Below are 21977 nucleotides of genomic sequence, written 5' to 3'. Positions count from 1 at the left end.
TTGGCTGTACAATTCTGAATATATTAAAAGGCATTGAGTTGCAGACTTTAAGTGGGTGTATTTTATAGTACATAAATTACAGTTCAGTAAAGCTGTTATACAAAAAAGACTATACCTGGGCTATGAGCTTCTACTAGTGAAACAGTAAAGAAGCAGAGAATGGGCAGAAGGAAAAGAACAGGCCTGGGGACAAAGCTGAGCACCAAGGTAAGGGGCTGAAATTGGAGCTGGTAGAATTGTGCTACAGATTTTATAAAAACAACAACTCAAATTTTAAAATATTAATTGTCCACATAACTATTCTTATCAGTATCCTTGACTTTAAAATTACATAATTATGCACACTTGTTTTTTATTAATGGTATTTTAGGGGAAAAGCATACTTTGAAATCAGTCATAAGATGGTTTCAATCCAATATATCCCACTTACTAGCTGGTTGACCCTAGGAAAAACCATTTGTAGTGTGTGAAATTGGGACACTAATACTTCTCTCTTACTCTCACAATACATAAGAGGTTCCTATAGCTGGCATGGTGTTGGTAGCTGTTACTAGAAGTAGTAGTAATAATCATTATCATTCAGAGTGATGATTTCTGCCAGTTTGCCATACTCCACTGAAGTTCTGCCAATAGGATAATTCAAACTGCATTACTTAATAGGATAGTTTCTAGCCCCTACCGGAGTATGTAGTTAACAAAGCTTTTCCTTTCTATTTCATATCAAACAGTTATGAAATGGCAAATATTTTTTATTTTATATAAAATATGGGAGCAAGTAAACATAAATAACTGAATTTAAGCCAATGGTAAATCATTACAAGGTAACATAAGTCTCTCACGGTTCTGTCACCATTTAGAAAAGAAAATAAAGCTTGATGTATAGAAAATAGGAGACTAATAGAAATTGAAGTTTCAAAAAGAAGAAGAGCAAGAAAAAACATGCAAATAATTTGAAAGCAAATAATTATTATTCTGTCAATATTTTAAATGGAGATTTATAGTTATGACAATAACATAGGAAAAACACATACAAACTATACATGTTGTAATATCATTCTGTGACATAGCATAGTATACAACAACTCATAATACTTAGGGCCAAATATTTGCCTATCTATTTTACAGAGAGTTTCTCCTTTAACTTTGAAAGGTTAATTAAACATCATGTTTTTGTGCATTCATCCATAACACCCCTGCTAAAATGGCAGTAAAGAAATGAAATGACATTCAGCCACAGGAATGAAATAACAAGAAAACAGAAAAGATAGTTCTATATTTTACTGGGAGATAGAAAAATTCGTAGATAATGAAAGAAAGCAGATAAATGAGTGGTGGCACACCACTTAGTACTCATGAAAGGCTTAGCACTAAAAAACACACGGCATCTTAGAAGATGAGGTGTAGCACAGAGCTGAAAACAGGTTGTAAGTCTTTTATGCTAATGGAAAACCATGGCTGGGTCCCAAGACCATGCTTCGTAGCTGGGCAGTATTTTCTCTACTCTCACTCCAGGAGAGAGATTGGAGATTTACCAGGTACAAGGCATAGCATAGGTGGATTAAGTAAAGATCTACGTAGTAATAAAGAGTGGAATCTCCAGTTCCATTACCCTTGACTATTCCCAGAATATCTCCAAGAAAAAAAACTAGAAGATTCTTAACTATAGTAATTGAACGGCCCCAGAGAATAGCTTCTCTTTTGTTCATGGAATAACCAGCTCACTAACCAACCAAATTTAATGAAGCCCTGTTTTAAGAAGATACACCTTGGCACACAGAGCTTCTGTGTCCTGCTGTCGAGTATTACTGGACATCCAAAGATACTTTTGACATTTGAAGATACTTCCAACATAAAAAGCAGAGAGTGGATAGCTGGGTAGGAGGAAAGGGCTGTCTTATGTAACATCATTGGGTGATATTGGAAAAGACTCTTGATAACTCGTACCATTCATTAAATACTAATTTTTTGGAAAATAGCAGCTGATATGTCTCACTTAATGTAAGGGTTAAAGATATGTACCTGATACCTTCATTTACCCATGCATTTCAAATATTACTGAGTGTCTTCTCATTTCTAGGTACTAGGCAAATTACTAAGGGTAAAAGATGAATAAAACAGTTTCTCCTTAGTACAGCTAAAACTCTGGAGGAAAAGAGACATGCACAAACATACACACAGAGAGAAAATATAATAAAGTATGATAAATGATAAAGGAATAAGATAGGCACAGTGTGAGGCACCATATGGAAAAAATAATTAAATGTTTGGGAGAGTCTGCCTCCCAAAGCAGGATTAAGACATACTTTAAAACAAACTCACTAATGCAATTACACATATAAATATGCACTTTTCAAGATCATATAAGCAAAATTTTATAATTTAAAAATATTGAAAACTTTTCTCCCTTTGAAAACTAAGACTTATATGTAAACTATTTCAAAGAAACATTCTACTTCCTCAGGTGATCTTAGTAGGACTGCAGTTGTAACAGTGGAGCATATTCATGTTAATCTACAGCTGGATTGGGCTGTTTCCAATTTTGTGCCATTATGATAAAGGAATTTTAAATGGTTAAAGAATTAGCAATGAGCTTTGAACAAATTGTATTAAAACCCTTCAAGTATTGCATTTAATTAAGCAATAATAATACATCAACAGCTTTAGCAAGCTGTTAGTCTCATTTCACATTCACCAGAAGAATACATATAAAGATGTAACAAATAGTATTTTATAAATAATCATAATTTTTATCCATCAAGGACACATATTAAACAGTCTCCTAAATGCTAATGCTTTGGGATAATTTGGTTCCATGTCAAACACTCAGGGTCTACTCTTTTGTTCTAGTAAAACTCCAAGAGTAGGCATTAATTACACTATTTTACAGATACTATGAAGAACTGGCAATTATCCAGTATGGGTTTTATCCTGATTTTTCAAACGCATCTTTATTTTGTTTTGGTATTATCTATACAACTACATAGAAATGACCAGTAGCAATTGTGAAGAGAAGAGGGAAAAACCTGTTTACCTTATATATATGTACAACTTTTTTGAATGTTATCATAGGGTACTACAATTGGTGGAGTAGTCACTGGTAGAAATGCATACAAGTCACCCTATCTGGTTGTCCTGAAGGTTTGTAGTTGCAATTTACATTTCTATGAAATCTTTTCCCTTTAAAATTTGCTTTGTGTTGACAGGACAATTTTAACCCAAAGATTAGTAGATCCTAAGATATTCCATCAAGTGTTTGTTGATATCCCAACAAAACCTGATGGTTTTGTTTTGATTTTATTGCTAGATTCATCACATAAATTTGGTCTTATATTGTGTAATACATTACCCTTTTTACGAAAGTCCATATACTACATTCTGGTATACTCAAGGTAACTTCTGGGGATAGATAGAATTGCCTTATTCTCATATTAAATTTTAGGAAGTTGAAATTGAAATAAATTTAATACCTTTTTAAGTCATCAAGCAGGTTAATGGTTAGATGAAATTAACAGCCAATTTAATTCAAGTCTACTGCAAGGGTCCTTTGTGACATTTATGACCAGATTTATTAGGAATGCAGAGATATAACTAAAGTTTTCTTATTGCCTTACCAAATACAGGATAAGTGAGAAATTATGAAATGGTATTGAAAGTATTAAGACTAATACAAACAATGGCTCCAGGTAAAATACAACTATGATATAACTGAAAATAACATTAAAATTTTCAAGAAGCATGGATATACTGACATTGACATCTCTTGAGATATTCGGTTTTTAGCTGGAGAGTTTAATTATGTAGTAGTTTAGTGTCATTAGTATCTGTTTAAAGTAAATTTGATCAACTGGTATTTTTCTATCATAGTAGATGCAAATCACCTAGTCTTCAACATTTTTGCCCAGCCATATCACTCATTATCATGTACAAAACATTGTGCTACAATTCTTTTCGTTGTGGAGCTAAGGAACACTGTGGCAACAGATAAGAAATCATTTTGACGCTTGTGTTCATTTTGTTCACTACTCACCCACCCAATATTAGAGATGAGCTAAATACAGCCTAAGGCAAGATTGTTGCATAGTGACCAACCTGGAACCTTCTCATTCACTCGTCTCCTTCACTATCTGTCGCATTCCAGACATATTGCATATGTCTGGAAAATAACTCATAATTTAGCTAACTAGAATGAGAATGTCAATGATTTTTAACATCACTGATCATTAGGGAAATGCAAATCAAAACCACAATGAGATACCATCTCCTACCAGTCAGAATGGCAATTATTAAAAAGTCAAGAAATAACAGATGCTGGCGAGGCTGTAAAGAAAAATGAATGTGTTTACATTGTTGGTGAGAGTGTAAATTAGTTCAACCATTGTGGAAGACTGTGGTGATTCCTCAAAGACCTAGAAGCAGTAATACCATTTGACCTAGCAATCATTTTATTATGTAGATAGATGCACACATATGTTCATTGAAGCCGTATTCACAATAGCAAAAACCTGGAATTAACCCAAATGCCTAGCAATTACAGACTGGATAAAGAAAATGTGGTACATATATATCATGGAACACTACACAACCATAAAAAGGAGCAACATTATGTCCTCTGCAGGGACATGAATGGAGCTGGAAGCTGTTGTCCTCAGCAAACTAACGCAAGAACAGAAAACCAAATACTGAATGTTCCCACTTATAAGTGGGAGCTGAATGACGAGAACACATGAACACATGTGGGAGAACAACACACACTGGGGCCTGTCGTTTTTGGGGGGTATGCAGGGGGAGGAAGAGCATCAGGAAGAATAGCCAATAGATGTTGGGCTTAATATGTAGGCAACGGGTTGATCTGTGCAGCAAACCACCATGGCACATGTTTACCTGTGTAACAAATCTGCACATCCTGCACATGTACCCCAGAACTTAAAATAAGAGTTGAAGAAAAAAAAATAAAAATTTTAAAAATTAAAAAAATATTTCTATAAAAAATGAATTTAAACTACAGACCCAGTTTTTGGTCAGTGCTTTAGATATGATAATATTTCCTAGAGAATAGCCTAGGGATATTTTCTATTTACAAGCAAATAAACATTATTTTATAACAGGTTATTTCCAACCCAGTCTTCACCTACATATTATGGAAATATTAAATTATAATTATATTTATTTAACATTCTCACATCTTTCTATTTGACTTCCTTCCAAAAGGAGAACTAAGCAATTACCTGATGAATTTAATGACTGCATACAGTCATCTGAATAATGATTAAAAAAACTAAAACGTTTTTCCCATAAGCCAGGAAACAGTTGCTTATTTGATTGCTTTTATTTGCATTGCGAATTTTTATTTTACTCTGCAGTATTTTTTTCAAAATACAGTTAAAAGGTACTTAAAATAATGCACCTAAAAATTGACCTTTTGATGTCATGGGATGAGTCAGTATATCTTATAAGACATATGAAATGAAGTTAGTCTTTCTCAGTTAACCAAATAACTCAAGAAAAACATAAACTATTAAGGGTTATGTTATTTAGGCCTGCACTATTAGTACTAGCTTTGTCTACACTACTTACATCCTTTTACAACTTCTTGGATTTTTTTCCCTTAATTTTGCACTTTGTGGCTGTTTTTTACAGTTCACAGTCAGCTTAATTGAAAAGAACAAGAGATTCAACTTCCTCTTAAATTGAGATCGATATCACCAAATTAGTGCAATTTGTCCTTAATAAAATATTCTTTCTGCCAAAAGCTCAAAGAACAGACAATTAGTGTGTTGCCTATTAAGACATGTCCCTCATTCTGCATATCTAAGATTAAAAATAAACAAGACCTTAAAAGCACCAATATTTCCAGGATCTTTCTCCTAAGCATTCAGAAAGAACTGGTCTGAACTTTAATTCACTTTAAACAACTTAAAAGCAGTGAACTTAAAAACTAACTGAGATTCTGGCCTCTTTCTCACTGAGAGCGAGGCCTCTAAAATGTAGTCTATCTAAAGAAGCAGCCTACAGTGTTAATTCTATGGCAGCCACTACTCAGAGAAACCCTTGCTGAGTGCTGTGACTGTGTCCTGTCTGCCAGGTTAAGTATCTGTGCACTGAATAGCAAATGGAATACCTCTAGGGCACAATGTCCTGTTGCAGCACGCAAGGTGCATTTTCATCACTGATACCTAACCAATTTGTTTGCTGCAGTAGCAATAGCAGAAGCATCTGAAACTGTATATTCCTTTTGCATCACAGATGGGGTATTTTCCACACTTTCACTTAACATAACTACTCCCAAGATAGATCATTAAATTGTAAATTCCAACTAACTGTGTAAGTCCAAATATGTCATCCGGAAACACCTTAAAGTTGAGGTCTTCGGCTCTCCAAATTGCAGGTTGGTTCCTATAGACAACTTGCTGTTTGCACTATCATTGCAGAAACTCTGTGTATTAAAGTGGAGATATTCTTAATCTGCTTGTTGAGGAAATATAACTTTGGACTTTATGGCTGTCATCTACAAGATTTGTCACAAATTACTTTCAGTTACAAGTGTAAAGTCAAGACTGTCAATATCATATCTTCTAGAGAAATTACTGTGTCCTATTATGAAAGTTATAAATCTGGACTTCCTCTGAAATTATTTTCACTGTACTCTGCTAAGAGTAGCCATAAACATGCTGTCATATATTTATAAGGGACAAAGACAAGAACTGTGCAAGTCATGGCATAGGAAATTGAGGCTAAAAAACTACGTGAGAGAATTAAAACATAAAATAAATGCTAATGATAATCTGACGTCATTACCCATAATTCTGCTAATATTTCTGAGTATTAAATGCCAAGCATTATGTTTAGTGTTTTATATACGCTATCTCATTTAAATATATGATACCAGAAGAATATCATGGATGACTTCACCAATGGAAGGAAGGTGGGCTGGAAAGCACAGGCTTGGTCTATAAGAAAGACTCATCTAAGATCAACTTAGTGTTGGGAAATGGGAGAACAGAAAGGATCTCTCGTTAACAGTAGCTCCTTTCTGGGAATATGAATCTAAGACAGTCAGGCTCAGAGTAAAACTCAGTCTTGGGAAGGTGCATCTGTGGACTACAAAGGCGGTGCTCTGTACAAAATAAATAAATAAATAAATAAATAAATAAATAAATAATAAATAAATAAAAATCTATCCCACCTTTCTCAGCATTGGAGACCTGTTTCAGTGGTGAAAAAATTGCCACCTTCCAAGAAGCATTCAGGTTTCTAAGGTCTTTTAAAGCAGCTTTGGGGAATTCCTGGCAGGCTAACTCGACTCTTTGCAGGCTACCAAACATTAGTCGAAAACGATTTAAGGCCAGGAACGGAAAAGGTCACGTATTTTCTCCAGGTCAAAGCACTACAAACATATGCTAAGGCATCTCCTGGATGAACCACCAGGGATGCCTGAGAATAAAATTGTGAATAAATCCTGACCCCATTACTTTGCCTATCTTCCTTCTCATGCTCCAACACCACTTCTTTTTTCAGAAAATGCATTCTTTATGAAATTGTGGGTAAATTAATCCCTGGGCCCACCCAATGGCTGTTCACCATCCCACTTCCTAAGTCCGCTACCTATAATTACCGTTTTGCTTTCTTTATCTGACCTCTCTCATTTCTAGCCACCCACCTGGATAAAAAGAGTCACTGGGAAGAAGACGCAAAGATGAAAAAATGTGAGGCAAAAATCAGCTTATTTTAAATGTTTTCGGAAAAGTAATTCACGTCATTTTTCAGATTCCATGAACAGATAATCTCGAAGGTATCACTCAAGTTAAAGAGACAGGACTTTTTTCTCCCCCGCCCTTCTCCACGCATCAGTGAAAGGGGAGGGAGGAGACGGAGGAGAGAAGAGGCAGGTAGGCGAAAAAGTGACAGAAGCAAGAGAGAAAGGGAGAGAGGGGTGTTGAAGGAAGGAAGCGAGGAAGGCAAGAGGAGAGGGGTGCTAGGCGTGCTGGAGAGCCTCGGACGTCCGCCCGCCCGCAGGCGCCCCGGACCCGCAAGGGCGGCGCAAGACTTCCCCAGCGCGCAGTCAGCGCCGCGGCCCCCGAAAGCTGGCGACAGGCGCCGCTGTCCTCCCGCCCCGGGGGGTCGCCCCTGCCCTCTCGCACCCCGGGGCTGGGGGCGCCACCTTGCCAGCTCCGACTGCTGCAGGGAGCGCCAGGGGTGAGTGTGCGGATCAGCGCTGAGCCCGGGAGTGCGCGTCACGCCCGCAGCTGGCGCGCAGGTGGGGAAGGGGCGTGGGGACGTGGGGAGTGGGAGGCTGGCCAGCGCCTGCTCTCGGCGGAAACGCTGGGAAGCCGGCGCCAAGTCCTTTCCCACACTACTTTGATCTAACAGCGCAGGAATTCAAGAATTGCCCTTTCCGTTTTCTGCCCACAACCTCTGCTCCCTGGGGGCGAAGTTCCGTGGTGCTAGGCGGAGATAGTGGTCAAGGCTGGGAGGAAGGGAGGGGTCCGACCCCGGCCCAAGGGCGAGGAGTGGCGGTCCAAGCCGGCGAGACCCCACTTAGGGCGCAGGCTCCAGGCGCTCCTACCTCGGGGAGCCGCTGGGGCGGAGAGAGACGGGGCACGGGCCAGAATCCAGCAGTGGAAGGAGGGGAGAGTCTTCGAATCCATCTCTCGGTGGGATCTTGGGAGGATTCGCGGGGGGGACGGTAAGATAAATTTGAGGAGCTGGAAGAAGCCGTAGATCGGAAATCGCTTGCAGTTTTCCAACTTAATTTCCCGCGAGTACGAACCATTAAGGTAAAAGGGTCAGAGAGAGCTTCTACCTCGCGGCTGCAGCTTGCCCAGTTGCCGCAGGTCTGACTCAAGATAGGGTTGTTGGCGCCTTCCTGTTTGGAGGGGCAATCAAGCAAAAGAGAAAAGGGGATCCGAGAGGCCGGCAGAATGAGGGTTCATCCTCAGGGGTCCTGCCCCTAAAGGGGCTGGGAGAGCTCAGGGATGAGGAGAAAAAATGCAAACGGAGATGGGCATTTGGATGTGATGTTGAGGTTATTTCAGTTTGCATGAAAGAGGTGGCCACGGATGGGGCCCTGGATGAGAGAGCCTTTCCTAAGGACAGGCACTTTGGAAGAAGACTTAAGGAGTAGATTTTGTTTTTCCTGCACGTTAATTACTTCCCAGGCACCTTGACGATGGTAATATAGTTAAGATGATTTGTTAGGTGAATATTTAAGATGACATAAGCAGGTGGCATTAACTTCTCCCCCATATTCTGGAACAGATGTATAATTATTGCAATTTGATTAAATTTTAGTGGATGTGCTATGCCAAAAAAAAAAAAGAAAAGAGAGAGAGAAAAAAAAAACAGGAAAACAGTACAAATTTTAAAACGGGTTTCGCTCCAGTTCTATTTACATACAAGTCTTTGAAATTTGATTTGATGATCAACAGTATAATGATGCTTAAGTTTGCTGTGCCCCATTTGTCTGTGTGTTTCTTGTGAGAGGTGGAATGGACTCTGGGCTACATTTTGCTGATAAAGTGAGGGTATCCACAGCAGAAGCAAACCGGAGGAAGGCTGCCGTCGCCTCTGGGCTTGCAGTCTCTTCCTCTTCCTCCTCTCCATTTTCCCCTCCGCAAACTCATAAACAGGTCCAAGCATCACCATTTCGCGCCTTCCCTAAGGAAAGAGTCGTTCTTGCTTCCCCCCACCCCATTCTAATCTTTGTTTCAAAGTCAGTCTTGAGAATGAGAGTATGTATTCACTGTTTCCAATCAAAAGGGGTTTTCTAAGCTTTGGGAGAGGTGGTTCAATGAAGGAACAAACTCAGATGTTTCTAGAACAAATTTTACACTTGCCTGCTATTAACTTAGGATTTCCTATGAAAATAACTTATTTTACTAATTTTTAATCCAACGAAGTTCAGTGTATTTTTCCACATGTCTTTCAGTTAGTATGAATCATTTATTCACGCTTCATCCAAGTGGGCTTATTACAGAGCTAATGAGCTTAAGTTATATTAAGGGGTTGTTCCCTTTCAACAGCATACAAATAACTTATTTGTTGAAATGAGGACTTTAAAGAAAATGCACTTTCTGCCATCTTGCCTCATTAGCCAAATTTTATTATATAAATGGGTGGGATTGAGCAACAGCACATTTGTAAAGTCAACTTGTTCACTTTTAAAAAATGAATGTATTACTTAACTAGTTATAATAAGTTTTTATTGTTCTTATAAAGACTATTATAAAGCTATTAATTAAAATTATACACATACTTTTCTTAGAAAATATTTTGTTTTTATTTAAAGTTGGGTGCATATTTTTCCCAAAGACTTTCAAAATAATTATGACTTACTTTTTTTTTTTTTTTTTTTTTGAGATGGTGTCTCTCTCTCTCTGTTGCCAGGCTGGAGTGCAGTTGCACAATCTCGGCTCACTGCAACCTCTGACTCCCTGGTTCAAACGATTCTCCTGCCTCAGCCTCCTGAGTAGCTGGGACTACAGGCACGTGCCATCACACCCAGCTAATTTGTATTTTTAATAGAGACGAGGTTTTACCATGTTGGCCAGGATGGTCTTGATCTCCTGACCTCGTGATCTGCCCGCTTTGGCCTCCCAAAGTGTTGGGATTACAGGCGTGAGCCACAGCGCCCGGCCAACTTACTTCTTAATCAGAAATAAAAGGAGTGATGGTTTAAATTTTCTTATCTAGCAAATGTGGTCTTTTTTGAATTTGATTAACTTTTACTGAAATCATTTTAAGGATGTTTGAAGGGCACTCTTTAGTACGTTAGTAATAAATGGATAATGTAAAACAACATCGACATAGCGATATTTGCAAAACCATGGCAGGATTCTCTTTTTTTTCCAATATGAAAGGTGGACGGGATGCTGTTTGAGGCAGGGTAAACAAGATGCTGTGTGTTGCCTTCTGGTTGTTAGCTGAAAGCACTATTGATCTTTCAGTGGCCAGGTCCAGAAACACCTAGGGAAACATACGTAGTGATCCAACCTAGAACCACAGTTCCCGGGCCCTGTAAATGGAAACCTTACCTTTCCATTCCCTCAGCCTTAAATTAGACAGAGAAGAAATACTGATTTCTGATCTAAAAGTGAAGAACCCTTGAAGTGCAGTAGGAAAACTCAAAATTGACATCTGAAACAGACATGATCCTTCCGCTTGAAAAGGAACAAAAGAGACATATTTTAGAGCCTAGAAATGAAAATAAATAGGCAGAAATTACATCAATGAGTATGAAAAAGGGGAAACTATGAATTTCGTAATCTCTCCAATTTCTTTGTGTTATTTCCTTCTCTCAGAAGTAATATGTGTCCATTCATCCCAGGGTACAGAGTTCCTATTTTCTCCTATGTACAGTGGGAAGACGTGAAAGCATTTCAGCAGGAAACTGTTTCACCAATAACTTCTTGCTATTCTGTGGAGAGTTTCTGTTGGAAGACAAGAGGGGAAGCAAGAAGGCTGTCAGGCAGTCACTAGTGTTTGCCAGCCTAGTCTTTAACCAGGATGTATTGTAGACATGGTGAGAAGTGTGTGAATTCTGGATGTATTTAGAGGCAAAGGTGACAAGACTTGATGATAGATTAGATATGGTTGGTGTTGGAAGGAAAGGAATCGAGGCTCATGTCTAGATTTATGACCAGAGCAACAGGAAAAAATGCAGTTGTCACCAACTGATATGAGAAGACTAAGGAACAGTTAGATTTTGAGCAGCTTACTAGATATCCAGGTGCAGGCATAACAAGGGTAGATGGGACAGAGCTCAAGGAAAAAGCCAGAGTTGGAGATAAGAATGTGTGAGTCATCATTATATAAATGGCATTTAGAAGAACGGGATTTTATGAAATAATTTCAGGGGAGAATGTATTTAAAGGATCAAGCTGAAAAAAGAGTTCTAGAGCAGTCCAAAATATGGATATTGAAGAGGGTAGGAGCCATAAAAGGAAACTGAGAAGGAGCAGTTAGTGGAATAGGGAAAAATCCAGAAGGGTGTGATATTATGGAAGCCAAAAGAAGAAAGTATTTTTTTTAAGAAAAAAGGAAGTGCTGATCAGCTATGTCCAATGTTGCTGAAGTACAAAATTATGTAAAGGCAAAGAATTACCTTGGAATTTTACATTACCTTCATAAAAGCTATTTCAGTCAAAATGGTGGTGACAAGATTGATCTTTAAGAATTGAACATACATTTGTGACCTAGTGATTCCAGTTCTAGGAATATATCTTACAGATATGCTTGCACTTAAGTAAAATAATAATAGATGTTCACAGTTACTCTTTGCAGTTTTGTACAGAAGAAAACAATTGAAAACAACATAAATACGTATACATAGAAAACAAGCCAAATAATCTATATATAGTAGTCCCTCCTTATTCAGTTTCACTTTCCCTAGTTTCAGTTACCGGCAGTCAACCGCAGTCTAAAAATGTTAAATGGAAAACTTCAGACATACAAATTCATGTTTTAAATTGCATGTCATTCTGAGTTTGTTATAATTGTTCTTTGTTATTAGTTATTGGTAATCTCTTACTGTGCCTAATTTATGAATTAAAGGTTATCATAGGTATGTATGGATACGGAAAAACATAGTGTATATATAGAGAGTTTGGAGTTATTCATGGCTTCAGGCATTCACTGGGGGGTCTTGGGCTTATGCCTAATAGATAACTAAGAACTACTGTAGGTACATTCAATGGAATACTATCCGGGTGTTAAAATTATTAGGCAGCTTTCCATATGTTAAAATTAAAAGATCTGCAAAGTCTGCTAAGCTAGCAGGAAAAGTTGCAATGCAGTATGTTTGAAATGCTATCATTTATTACAGAACAAAGAAAAATGAGCCTTTATATGAAAATATATTTTAAAAACAGTAGACAATAGTAGTTTCCTACAAGGAAGGAAACTGGATGGTAGGGTAAAATGATAGAAGGAAGATAAACTCTATTTTTATATACTTTAATACCTTTGAATCATGTGCACATAGATTAGCTATTCAGAACCGTAAATAAAACTTCACACATGAATCTGAAACAAAAAAAGTAGTTTAAAATATAAAAGGAAATAAAGAATGGGTGATGAGGAAATTAATACTATGTATAACACAACTCTGAAAAAGTTTCAAAAAGAAGATTAAAAGTAGCTGGAGTGGGCAACGGAGACTTGTTTTTAAAATGGGAGTTATTAATGTCGGAAGTAGACCAATGAGGATAAACTACACAGAAGGCAAAGTTGATGGGGGGACAAAAAGGACTACTGTGGGAGCAAATCCTTTAATAAGTGGTAGGGGATGGCATGCCTGGTGCTAGTAAGAGAGGGAACTAGCAGGATGAGGAACAGGGACAGTGCCATTTCCCAGAAACTCCCAGATTTGGATCCGTCCTTTGGCCAGCGTCCTACATTCCTAAAGCTAAGTGTGCTTGGGACAGTTGTATGAACAATTGCAGCTGATGGCATCATAAAGTCTCAGGTCTTAAAGTCATTTGGATCGTCAGACTCTCATCAAATCTTTCTTACCATTGGTTGCCACTCCCTCCAGTTTCCCACCTGCTCCAAACTAACACTGTCTCTGCCCCCTCCCCCTTTAGGCTCAGGACAGTTCTTCACCCGGACTTCAGAGGTTCTCAGGAATGAATCTCCCTCACCAGTTCCAACTCCTGTATGTCTATCTGCTCAGCTCCTCTGCTTCCCTCTAGGCCTGTTGTCAAGCTGACCACCCTCTCTGCTCTGGGTCCCACAACTGCCCCCACTCCAATCTGAATTTTGCTTCATAAACAATTCTTTTAACCACCTGCAACTTGAGGCTCTTCTGTATTTCATGACTTCGTTATTTAAAGGTATTAAGATTATATCACTCCCATCCATCCATAAAACCAGCAGAAAAACAGCAAAGCTCTCATGACCCTGACCCCCACTCCACCGGCCATAGCTAGAGTCCCATTTGATCTTTTCTCAGCTATCTTCCCTCAAAAAAAAAAACCTAATTTTTATTTCCTGTCACCAGCTCCTCCACTCTCATTAACTCCTCTCCCACCACAGGCAGGATTCCACTCCCACCATCCCATGAAACGACTTTGGCAATAGTCACCATATTATTAAATCAGAAGCTACTGGTCACTGAAACCTCAGCTCACCGAACAACTCAGTAACACTGGACAAAGCTAACCATTAATCATTCATGCCTTATTTTTCCTGAGGCTCAGAGACACTTGTCTTTCCTGTGATGTCTCTGACAGCACTCTCTTGGTCCCCTTATTATATCTTTGATTTTTACTTCTCCATTCGTTTGGTGATTCTCTTCTATTGCCCATTCTTAGCTCTCTTGTTCATTCATTTCCATTTTATGTTTTGGTCAAAGATCCCTTTGAGAGTCTCAAAACAAAAACGGGAAAAAATGAAAATAAAAACAAACTATGTCATTTCTCCCCAAGGGAAAAATGCACATAGATACAAATATTTGCAGATAATTTTAGACAATTAGCGGACTCATTTAAGCCCATCAGTGAGAGCTGGGAATCTTTCCTAGACTTTCTTATAAAAAAATTTCATCAGCTACTATAATTTCAGCAACTCCAAATGAGATGATGAATCCTAGTTTGTCCAAATGTGAAGGTGACTCTCAGTTCTAGCCTTATCCAGTAATAGTCCCCTTTTGGTATATCCAAGTCCTTATACATACTGCCTTCATGATTTTTTTTCATACCTGCACACAACAATATTTCTTCTTTATATCATTTCTTTAAATTGGATCATATTTTAAAATAGCAATAAATAAAAACAAAATCCTTATCAATATTGTTAATGGAAAATTGATACTACTGCCACAAATAAGATGAAATGATAAAAAGAACTTAGCAAACAACATAGTGCTATTATTACATTTTAATTACGTATTTATTGTCAGCTAAAAGACTTGAGCCTGAGGCTAACATTCTCTTGAAGTAAAAAGTAGATGAGCAAAAATTAAGAACAAATTTCCACCAAGCTAGATGTCTTTGAAGTGGTTAATCCAAAGGGAAAGGAAATTGAAAGGAGAATAAAACCCTCACTATCTGATACAACGTCATGTAATTCCATGAGCTTGTACAAGTAGTGCGCTCAGTAGCACCAGTAGGATACATCCTGGCATTGGGGTGAATTCCCCTCTCTTCTGCATATCTAGCCCAATCCTCCCTATTAAACTAAAAGCCCTCAAGATGGCGACATGGACAGATGGATGACTTCCATGCTCAGTTAACAGGTTCATAATTAAACTCATCTTTCTCCCCTAAATGTTTAAGACTCATATAGTCCATATTCTATCAGAGAGACTCTCCAAATTTCTTTTTTAAAGTTTTTCTCCAGACTCAGCCAAATGCAGTCAGTGCACTCTTAGATGGGTCTCTCGAATATACTATACTTTCCTGATCATTCATTACTTACTTATTCAATACGCTTAGCCTAGACTCTTTCAATACCTTCCAAACTCATCTCCCTAAATCTAGCCTTGCCCTCGTTCATCGTTTTTCCCATACTGTAACCAAATTAATTTTAGGTATTAGTTCTGTCTCATGCTTAAAATCCTTTAGTGGCTCCTCATGTCATTCTGGGAACAAGCCAAGCCCTGTAGCTCATCCTTCCAAGTCCTTCTTCCTCTGAATTTCTGCTCCAACTTCACTTCCAGCCACCCTTCCTTGCCAGCCCACTAGCTATACTCAGCAACAGGGAACTACTCACACTTCTCTGACATAGGTTTTCCTTTCTTCTCTCAGCTCTGAATATCCTTCCTTCCACCTGGCAAATTCTTAGTCATTTGCCAAAATTTACATGGATTTGTTTTTCTTCCCAGACTTCTTCCTTTGCTAAAAAGTAATTCACTCCTCTAAACTAGCTATGATCCTTTTGTAAATATCCATACTGCATTCGCCATGCTGTTTGTATTTTATTTATTTGCATGTCTCTTCTCTCCAGTTAGGCTAGTGACTACCTGGAGGCAGAAATGGAGTCTTTTCTGTCTCTGTGTCTTCAGACTGAATGAACTGTAGTGCTCAGCACAAACAGCATCAGAGGGAAACTTTTGTGACTCTTGTGTTGCCTGAGTTAAGAGCAACTGTAAACAAGCCATGTTATGTAACACTTTACAACTACCCTTGAGTAGGAGTGATTTTCTAGAAATCACCTCAAAAAATTGTCTTTCTCGGTTCATTGGTACTGTCTATGGCATTTCTCTCTTTCAAACTGTTTCATAAAATTAAAAGACAAAATAAAACCCCAGAGAAGCTTCCTAATGTAATCCTCTGTACCTACAGTCTTTAAGACAGATGGCTATTTCTCTTATATAACAAAATATCAAGAAAAGTATATAGCCTCACTCAATAACCCACTTTAGTGTTAAACTGCCTTTATTTTTTGTATACAATATAAACTGACATTACTACAGTTATTTCTATTCTTTTTTTTAAATGAATATAGGGTTACATTTTCCTTGTATCAAACTTTCATCTATTTCAAAACAATGTCAACTAATATTGAACAAAAATATCTGAATTAAATCTGGAGTTATTAATAAGTGCTCATCTTTTGCAGAGGCTTAACTTTCTAGCTTATCTAGGATTCAAAATTCTTTGGCGCTAATTTAGCTTCAGTCTTTCCTTTCTTTTTGTATTATCTCCTCATCTTATACCTTATAGTATATCAGTGTAGTAGCACACTTATAGTGAAAATTAGTGGAGTAAAATCTTGTTTGTGTGAACCCAGAATATCTGAAACAGGTCTCAATTAATTTAGAAAGTTGATTTTGCCAAGGTTGAGAATGCACCTGTGACAGACTCAGGAAGCCCTGACGACATGTGCCCAAGGTGGTTGGGGCACAGCTAGGTTTTATACATTTTAGGGAGACATGAGACATCAATCAATATATATGAGAAGTACGTTGATTCGGTCTGGAAAGGCGGGGCATCTTGAAGCAAGGGCAGGAAGACTCGCCGGGAGGGAGCTTCCAGATCACAGATAGGTGAGACACACACAGTTGCATTCCTTTGAATTTCTGATTAGCCTTTCCAAAGGAGGCTATCTCAGTGAGCAGAGGGATAACTTTGAATAGAATGGGAGGCAGGTTTGCCCTAAGCAGCTTGCAACTTGAGTTTTCCTTAGTGATTTTGGAGGCCCAAGATATTTTCCTTTCGTATTGGCGACAGATAGTTTATAGAAGCAAAAAGCAGTATATACATTAAAATAGTCGACGTTATATCCAAATACCTAGACATGAAAAGCCCTTATTTTATAATTATGTTTTGATCCTTTAATACTTTGTTTTTAAGTCATTTGTGATATTTAGGAAAATATATAAAGCATGGCTTTGTTTTCCTTCTTTCTTTCTTTCATTCTTTCTTTCCTTCCTTCCTTCTTTTTCTTTCTTTCCCTCCCTTCTTCCCTCCTTCCCTCCCTCTCTTCCTTCCTTCCTTCTTTCCCTCTTTCTCTCTTTCTTCTTTTTCGAGACATGGTCTTGTTTTGTCATCCAGATTAGAGTGCAGTAGTAGGATGATCACAGCTCACTGCAGCCTTGAAATTTGGGGGCCAAGTGATCTTGCCACCTCAACCTCCCAAGCAGCTAGAACTACAGGCCTGCTCCATCATGCCAGGCTAATTTTTCTGTTTTCCTTGTGGTGACAGTGTGTCACTCACTATATTGCGTAGACTAGTTGTAAATTCCTGGCTTCTAGCAGTCCTCCTGCCTTGGCCCCCGAAACTGCTGGGATTACAGGCATGAGCCACCGCTCCTGCTTGATTTTGTTTTGTAATTATCATAGGAAGCAAATTTCCTGACCAGTGTATTAATAGCTAAGTAACATCAGAAAAAGACTAATTTGGCACATGCTTACAAGCAAGGGTAGCTCAGTTTTATGGTACACGTAAAAGTAAATAGGTTAGTTGCATATTTTCATGCCTTTTTATCAAATAATGTTTGAAATAATAAGTCGCAGATTTGGAAAGTGCCCATTGCAACATTCTGTTTACATTTTATCCAGTGCAGCTACCACAACACAGCACTAATAATTCAAGGCATCTTTTAGCAGTCCTTTAGAATCTTGGCAGCTGCTTGACAAGCCAAGGAGGACCCTTCAATCTTAATAATTCTGGTTGAAATAAAAGCAATGGAGCTCTCTATTCTTACCTTTCCTAAATGAAGTCTAGACTGTATGATTTGGAGCCTTTCTGTTTTGAGAAAAGGAACCTGGATTTCAAATGCTCCAAAAACCATTTTCTCTCAAATTCATCTGTGAATTTTCCTTTCCCCTCTCTCTCCTGATTAAGTTCACTCAGCCACCATCAATTTTAGAAGATATCAGAAGAGAGAAAATATTATTTATTTTACCTTAGTCATAATCCTGGAAAGGGCCTTCAAGTGTACGGATTAAAATCCCGACAAACTTCATTTTCACCTTAAAGAAGTTTACCAAGATTTAGCTCAATTCTATGCAAACTTCCTTTCTACATATATTCTCCCAGATTTACCCTCTCACTAAAAGCAGGTGCAACATCTCATTGAACATCATTTCTATCCTCAGGATCTAAGGGGGGAAAATTTGTCCAAATTGATGCACTTTTTAAAAAGTATATGAAAGCATCGTACTATTGTGAAATTGTAAGTAGACAATTTCACTTCTGCAGTGATATTCAGAAAGGTTACAGTAAAACCATTGTCATATATTGGAACATTACTCAGAAGAAGCATCTAATTTGACATAAGATACAAAATATGTACAATTCGTGTTACTGTAGGGAAGTGTTTTCTCAGTGAATGAATTCTAAAGCATATAAAAGTCAGGTCAGATCTTCCAAACTGAAAAGTAGAAGGAATGCTTCTGCCTGGTATACAAACAACGGAGTAGGTGGAAGAATAATATAGAACTACATATAATTCCATGAGTACAATCATAGTAACTTGAGAATAAACTGATCATTTTTACAGTTTCATTCAGATATTTTATTACACGTTATCTTCAAGGGTGGACAAGGAGGATTATCCCCATTTTACAGAAGAGGGAAGTGATTCCCAGAGATGGTTTGTTTTATAGCCAAGAGCAGATAAATGGTGAAACTGGGCGCACAAATCCACATTACAACTCAGTCCTGTCATTTTCCAGCTATAGATTTTGTTGCTCTTTGACCCTAAGTTATTAGAGAAAAAAACTGTATCCTCCTTTGATTTCATTTTTAATATGTGTTTTATCTTTTTATTGTCAGATTTAAAGTAATAATGAATTGCAATATTTACACTTAAAAGTATTTTGTTTCATATTTCTCACCATGCAGGTGTTTCTGACATACAAAAATGTGATTTTATTTTAATAACATTTTCTTCATTGTTGAAAACATGAATATATTTATGAAACTTTTTAAAGAATAAAATAAAAGCAAGGCTTGGTGGTGCATGCCTGTTGTCCCAGCTATTCGGGAGGCTGAAATGGGAGTAACGCTTGAGCCCAGGTGCTGAGGCAGCCTGGGAAACACAGCAAGACCTCATTGCTCAAAAAGGAAAAAAAATTCTCTAAAATTGTATAACAGCATTCTCAAAAAAAAATGAGTATAATTGAATAGTATATCTTAGCTTTTTAAAAAGTTTTGCTGAGTTGATAGCCAAAATTGTATATCTCAATTCTTGATTTTGGTATATTTCCCATTTTATTATCTAGAAATTTGAATATCAGTATTTTTCTTATTTTTATAGTTATTTGAATTTCTCCTTTTTGAGTTGTCTGGCAGTTCTTTGTGCTCATATTACTATAGATGTTTATTTTTCCAAAGCTTTGTCTGTTGTATGCTGCAAATTTCCCCCTCTGTTGATGTCTTTGAACTTGTTTCATGGAAATTATTGATGATATGTAATTTTAAATTTTATGTAGTTTAACATTTCAACTTTTTTACTTTGGTTTGGTTTTGGTTTTATGAAACCAACAGTAAGCTTACAACTTTCCATCTAAAGATCTGTTGGACGTTTCTTTATATCTTCTAATTTTGATTACCTTATTTAATTTAGACTTTTGATCAAGCTGAAATTCATATTTATATATCAAGTGTGATGAGCTGTTATAATCTTTTTTTCTAGTGTCAACCTTTTGATACTAATGCCATGTCTTTGAAAGTCATTCTATCCCCACTGTTATGAAATATTAATTTTACAATCTACTGGGTGTTTCTGTTTAAAGTGATGAGTTCTATTTAGTTGCTCCCTTATTTGATTGTTGCAGCAACCCTACGTTACTTTTAGTTATTATAAATTTTATAATATGTTAACAACTTGTAGAGCAAGGATTTTTTTTACCACTCTTCTCCAAAATTTTCTTTATTCCTGCCTATTTGTTCCTCCTTAGTGAGCATGGGCAATTTTGTGAGATAGCAAAAAAGTTAAGATATTTATTAGAATAGCAGTCTGAATAGAGATTAATATGAAATGACTGACTGGATTTCCCACAGGGAAATACAGTGTCTCTCAATTAATTTAGATATTTCATGTTTGTCAATAAAGTTTTATATAAAGTCAGTTTATAACTGACTTCCTGTGAGTTCCACGCATTTCTTATTTGGGATTTTCCTGTGTTTCATATCATTTTTTATTTTAAAATTGATGTATAATACTTTACATATATAGAGTGTACATGTAACATTTTGTTGCATGGATACAATGTAATTATCAAGTCAGGATATTTAGAGCATCTATCAGCTTGGGTATGTATCATTTCCATATGTTGGAAACATTTCAAATTCTTCTGACTACTTTGAAATACGCATTAGGGAAAAGAGCTAATGTATGCTGGGCTTAATACCTAGGTGATGGGTTGATAAATGCAGCAAACCATTATGGCACACACGTTTACCCGTATAACAAATCTGCACATCCTGCACGTGTACCCTGGAACTTAAAAAAAGAAAAGAAAATGAAATATGCAATACACTGTTGCTAATTATAGTTACCATACTCGGCTATCAAACATTAGAACTTATGCCTTCTAACTAACCGCATGTTTGTACTCATTAACCAAACACTTTTCTTTCCCCATTTAACGCGCACATTCATTACTTTCATGAGATCAACTATTTTTAGCTCACACATATGAGTAAGAACAGGTGAAATTTGTCTCTGTGTCTGGCTTATTTCACTCAACATAATGACCGCCAGTTCCACCCATATGACTGCAAATGACATGATTTCATTCTTTTTTATTGGGAAATAGTATTCCCATTGTGTATAAATCCCACATTTTCTTTATCTGTTCATCCACTGATGAACACTTAGGTTGATTCCTATCTTTGCTATTATGAATAATGCTGCAATAAACATTTAAGTACAAGTATGCTTTGATATGCTAATTTCCTTTGGATAAATATCTGGTAGTAGAGTTGCTGGAGTGTATTTTTCGTTTTTTGAGAAATCTCCATCCTGTTTTCCATAGTGGCTATACTAATTCACATTCCTGTCAGTGTGTACAAGAGTTCTCTTTCTCTGTTTCCTTACCAGCATCTGTAATTTTTTGTCTTTTTAAAAATAGTCATTTTAACTGGGGTAAAATGATAACTCACTGTGGTTATGATTTACATTCCCCTTGTCCTTTGCCCACTTTTTAATGGAATTATTTGTTTTATTTTTTCTGTTGAGTTCATCGTATATTCTAGATATTAGTCCTTTGTCAGATGACTAGTTTGCAAATATTTTCTCCCATTCAACAGGTTGTCTCTTCACTCTGCTGATTATTGCTTTGCTGTGAAGAAGATTTTTAGTTTAATATAGTCCAATTTTGTTTCTGTTGTCTATGCTTTTGAAGTCTTAGCCATAATCTTTTCCTAAACCAATGTCCTGAAGTGTTTTCCCTGTTTTCTTCTAAGAGTTTTATTGTTTTGAATCTTACATTTAAGTCTTTAATCCACTTTGAGTTGATTTTTGTATATGGTGAGAGATATGAATTTAAGTTTCATTTTCTGCATACCTTCAATTTTCCTAGATCATT

General features: G+C 37.1%; 1 protein-coding gene across 3 annotated transcripts in view; it reads left to right on the top strand.

Annotated features, from left to right (window-relative positions):
• The first annotated feature begins 8026 nt into the window (after positions 1-8026).
• Positions 8027-21977, top strand: part of HTR1F (5-hydroxytryptamine receptor 1F) — a 187481-nt gene continuing 173530 nt past the window's right edge. The window contains exon 1 of one of the 3 annotated variants that reach the window (XM_030802003.1): positions 8027-8193. The gene's annotated coding sequence lies outside the window, so the exon portion shown is untranslated. Of the gene's footprint in view, positions 8684-21977 lie in introns of all 3 variants that reach the window. The other 2 variants (XM_030802005.1, XM_030802004.1) reach the window with 2 other exon arrangements.

Source organism: Nomascus leucogenys, chromosome 21 (assembly GCF_006542625.1).
Source record: "Nomascus leucogenys isolate Asia chromosome 21, Asia_NLE_v1, whole genome shotgun sequence".
Lineage (NCBI taxonomy): Eukaryota > Metazoa > Chordata > Mammalia > Primates > Hylobatidae > Nomascus > Nomascus leucogenys.
This window is presented reverse-complemented; position numbering and strand designations above follow the sequence as displayed.